This window comes from Tachysurus fulvidraco, chromosome 21 (genome assembly GCF_022655615.1).
Source record: "Tachysurus fulvidraco isolate hzauxx_2018 chromosome 21, HZAU_PFXX_2.0, whole genome shotgun sequence".
Classification (NCBI taxonomy): Eukaryota; Metazoa; Chordata; class Actinopteri; order Siluriformes; family Bagridae; genus Tachysurus; species Tachysurus fulvidraco.
This window is the reverse complement of record NC_062538.1, coordinates 474,598-479,597: the sequence shown is the minus strand read 5'-3', so window position 1 is coordinate 479,597 and position 5,000 is coordinate 474,598. Positions and strand designations below refer to the sequence as shown.

General features: G+C 45.3%; 1 pseudogene; it reads right to left on the bottom strand.

The window, feature by feature from the left end:
• The window catches only part of LOC125139828, a 25,986-nt pseudogene that overhangs the window by 17,549 nt on the left and 3,437 nt on the right, over window positions 1-5,000 (bottom strand).

The following is a 5,000-nucleotide window of genomic DNA, read 5'->3' as shown; positions in this document are numbered from 1 at the left end:
ACATCATCACAAACGAGCTGGACCTTTACCGTGGTAAGTGTGCAGGGCTGTAAGCTAATACCTTTTCATACAAAACATAATCAGACTAAAAGCCTGGAGCTTTACATGCTGGGCAGCAGAAGGTGTACACGCAGGGTCTCCCATAGTCTGTTCAGTTTATAGGGGTCTGTCAGTGAGGGTCTGGGTCTGAATAACCATGTTAATATAGAAAGCATAGACAAGATGCAACATGCTGAGAGCAGAGGAAGAGCAGAGGAAGAGCGGAGGAAAGAATAGATGAAGAACAGAGGAATAGCAGAGGAAGAGAAGAGGAAGGACGAGGAAGAGTAGAGGAAGAGCAGAGGAAGAGAAGAGGATGAGCAGAGGAAGAGTGGAGGAAGATAGAGATGAAGAACAGAGGAATAGCAGAGGAAGAGTAGAGGAAGAGCAAAGGGAGAGAGTAGAGGAAGAATAGAAGGACGAGTTAGAGTAAAGAAGAGGAAGAACAAGGAATAGCAGAGGAAGAGTAGAGGAAGTACCAGAGGAAGAGTAGAGGAAGAGAAGAGGAAGAACAGAGGAATAGCAGAGCAAGAGTAGAGGAAGAGTAGAGGAAGAGAAGAGGAAGAATAGAGGAAGAGTGGAGGAATAGTAGAGGAAGAGTAGAGGAATAGCAGAGGAAGAGTAGAGGAATAGTAGAGGAAGTATAGAGGAATAGTAGAGGAATAGTAGAGGAAGTTTAGAGGAATAGTAGAGGCATAGTAGAGGAATAGTAGAGGAAGAGTAGAGGAATAGTAGAGGAATAGTAGAGGAAGTGTAGAGGAATAGTAGAGGAATAGTAGAGGAAGAACAGAGGAATAGTAGAGGAAGTGTAGAGGAATAGTAGAGGAAGTGTAGAGGAATAGTAGAGGAAGAGTAGAGGAAGTGTAGAGGAAGAGTAGAGGAAGAGTAGAGGAATAGCAGAGGAAGAACAGAGGAATAGTAGAGGAAGTGTAGAGGAAGAGTAGAGGAATAGTAGAGGAATAGTAGTGGAAGTGTAGAGGAAGTGTAGAGGAAGAGTAGAGGAATAGTAGAGGAAGAGTAGAGGAAGAACAGAGGAATAGCCACAAACTGAAAAGCTCTTATAGGAAACCATCAGATCTGCAGCAACACAGCAGGATGCTTTAGCTTAAGAAACTGCTCCCTGTAATATAAGGTGAAGATTTAACCTTTAGATCTTTCAACAAAATAATGAATCCAAATCAACACAGAAATGGTTTTAGTTGCAGGTTTATAAACAGTTAATGAAGGAACTTTTAGAGACTCACATATCACTTATACATTCAGTGCTGAATCACTTCTTATTAACTGTTAGTGTTCTGATCGCTTACGAAATCTGCTTACATCTACAAAAAAAACAACTCAAATAATTAAATCCTTTATCAGACGTTACTTTTACATAGGACTTTCAAGAAGGGTGCCATAACTTCTGGAGCTGTGTATGTGTAACAGCATGTAATAACACTGTAATAGACACTGATCTAAAATGGATTCTTTTTAGTGTTTTGTATCATAAACAATTCTTATAACTGTAAACTCCTTCTGTCCTAAAGATGGGAGAAAACCTACAGCTTATTTATTACACCATCTACTTTATTACACCATCTACTTTATTACACCATCTACTTTATTACACCATCTACTTTATTACACCATCTACTTTATTACACCATGTAGTGGATACATTTATGTAATCAAAAAGTAAGTGATGTAGTTTGACACTTCACATGATGCTCAGAAGGGAACGTAGCCTTGGGGTGAAGGAAGATAAAGGACTGTACCGGCTCTCTGCCATCCATCGCCTCCATCCACAACTTACGGTCCTCTTCTGACAGAGCCTGCATTGTTATCATCACTCCAGGCCTGGAACACACACACACACACACACACACACACACACACACACACACACACACACACACACACACACACACACACACACACACACACACACACGTCTCTTCTGGGATTCACTTTTCATCCATCAGTAAAGTTCCACCCACTGTAACATCTTTCATCCTGAACCTCTGACATCACTGCTGCTGTAACTCTCTCTATAAGGCAGTAAAGGCTGAGTCACGAAACCTTCAGCTGCCATCAACCAAACAGTGTTATGACACTGTGTGTGTGTGTGTGTGTGTGTGTGTGTGTGTGTGTGTGTGTGTGTGTGTGTGGTGTGTGTGTGTGTGTGTGTTTGCCTACATGTGCATACATAATAAAATACACAGCGACTGGTGGGTCCAAGCACCGATGACACAGCAGTGTCTGTTTCACAAGAGATTACTGATCATGGAGATTTTATATTAAACTGAAACTAAATGAACTTCCTGTTTATTAACATTAATTAATCTCAACACACAAGAAGAGAAGCTGCACCATATCAGTTATCTGGAGCTGTTGGAAGTATAAACGTGTGAAGTTTAGAGCACATGATCATCTCTCCATTTCTCTCTCTCTCTCTCTCTCTCTCTCTCATCTCTGTCTCTGTCTCTCTCTGTCTCTCATCTCTGTCTCTCTCTCTGTCTCTCATCTCTCTCTCTCATCTTTGTCTCTCTCTCTCTCTCTCTCTCTCTCATCTCTCTCTGTCCCTCTCTCTCTCTCTCTCATCTCTGTCTTTCTCTCTCTCATCTCTGTCTCTCTCATCTCTCTCATCTCTGTCTCTCTCTCTCCCTCTCATCTCTCTCTCTCTCTCTCTCTCTCATCTCTGTCTCTCTCTCTCTCTTATCTCTGTCTCTCTCTCTCTCTCTCATCTCTGTCTCTCTCTCTCTCTCATCTCTGTCTCTCTCTCTCTCTCTCATCTCTGTCTCTCTCTCTCTCATCTCTCTCTCTCTCTCTCTCTCTCTCTCATCTCTGTCTCTCTCTCTCATCTCTCTCTCTCCCTCTCCCTCTCTCTCTATCTCTCCATCTGAGGAAATGTTTATCTCCATAAAATAAGTTTATGTAAATTATATAACACTTCAACACAACTTCAAATGTGCAGCTACACCCTCAGCTCCTCCACCCACTACAGGACACACAATGGTGAATTCCTCACACTTCCTCTCTGCTCTCGCTCACAGTTGCATCATGAGCCAAAGCAATTAGCTGTGCGTTGGCACTGAGCGCGTCAGTCTGTGTATTTAACATCTCCGCCAAGTCTGCTGTGCTAAATCTTCTCCTGTGTGTGTGTGTGTGTGTGTGTGTGTGTGTGTGTGTGTGTGTGGACTGTAGCATCCTCTGGTGGCGTACACACAGAACTGCAACTCACCGATCCACAGCCTCTACATCAAAGCAGAATCGCTTCTCGATGGAGTCGGTTTTCCTTCGGATGCAAGACTTCAGGACGAAGCTCTCCTCCTCCCCCTAAAACAAATAAAGATCTGAGGATGACTCATGATGAAGATGTGAAGTAATTAGCAGTTCAACTGCAAACCAACACACAACGTTTAGAGGTAATCAATGTTGAGGTAATGAGAGAGTAACTGTGACTTAATGATTAAAAATAGAGAGAAGAAAAATAAAGACATGCTCTTAGCACTCTCTCTCTCTCACACACACACACACACACACACACACACACACACACACACACACACACACACACACACACAGAAGTCTATTAGTGGGTCATGAGTTTTATTTAGTCCTTCTCTCACAGAACACTAGAATGTAAAACCCGCCCATCTCCACACTTCTAGTTCTTCACCATCATCTCCATCTTGTGCTCTTTAATCCTCACACTTTAGCTCTGAATGTGCAGAAGCCCAAAATCCAGGTGAAGTGAGACAGGTGAAGTGAGACTGGTGATGTGAAACTGGTGAAGTGAGACTGGTGACGTGAGACAGGTGACGTGAGACCGGTGAAGTGAGACCGGTGATGTGAGACTGGTGAAGTGAGAAAGGCGAAATGAGACAGGTGAAGTGAGACCGGTGAAGTGAGACCGGTGAAGCGAGGACCGGTGAAGTGAGTTGCGGTGACCGGTGACGTGAGACAGGTGAAGTGAGACCGGTGAAGTGAGACAGGTGAAGCGAGACAAGTGAGTGCGGTGACCGGTNACGTGAGACTGGTGAAGTGAGACANGTGAAGTGAGACAGGTGAAGCGAGACCGTGACGTGAGTGCGGTGACCGGTGACGTGAGACAGGTGAAGTGAGACAGGTGAAGTGAGACAAGTAAAGTGAGACAAGTGAAGTGAGACCGGTGACATGAGACAGGTGAAGTGAGACAGGTGAAGTGAGACAGGTGAAGCGAGACCGGTGAAGTGAGTGCGGTGAAGTGAGACAGGTGAAGCGAGACCGGTGAAGTGAGACAGGTGAAGCGAGACCGGTGAAGTGAGTGCGGTGACCGGTGATGTGAGACAGGTGAAGTGAGACAAGTAAAGTGAGACAAGTGAAGTGAGACCGGTGACATGAGACAGGTGAAGTGAGACAGGTGAAGTGAGACAGGTGAAGTGAGACCGGTGAAGTGAGACAGGTGAAGCGAGACCGGTGAAGTGAGACAGGTGAAGCGAGACCGGTGAAGTGAGACAGGTGAAGCGAGACCGGTGAAGTGAGTGCGGTGAAGTGAGACAGGTGAAGCGAGACCGGTGAAGTGAGACAGGTGAAGCGAGACCGGTGAAGTGAGTGCGGTGACCGGTGACGTGAGACAGGTGAAGTGAGACAAGTAAAGTGAGACAAGTGAAGTGAGACCGGTGACATGAGACAGGTGAAGTGAGACAGGTGAAGTGAGACAGGTGAATTGAGACCGGTGACATGAGACAGGTGAAGTGAGACAGGTGAAGTGAGACCAGTGACATGAGACAAGTGAAGTGAGACCGGTGACATGAGACAGGTGAAGGGAGACAGGTGAAGTGAGACTGGTGAAGTGAGACCGGTGACGTGAGACAGGTGAAGTGAGACCGGTGAAGTGAGACCGGTGAAGTGAGACAGGTGACATGAGACAGGTGAAGTGAGACAGGTGAAGTGAGACTGGTGAAGTGAGACCGGTGACATGAGACCGGTGACATGAG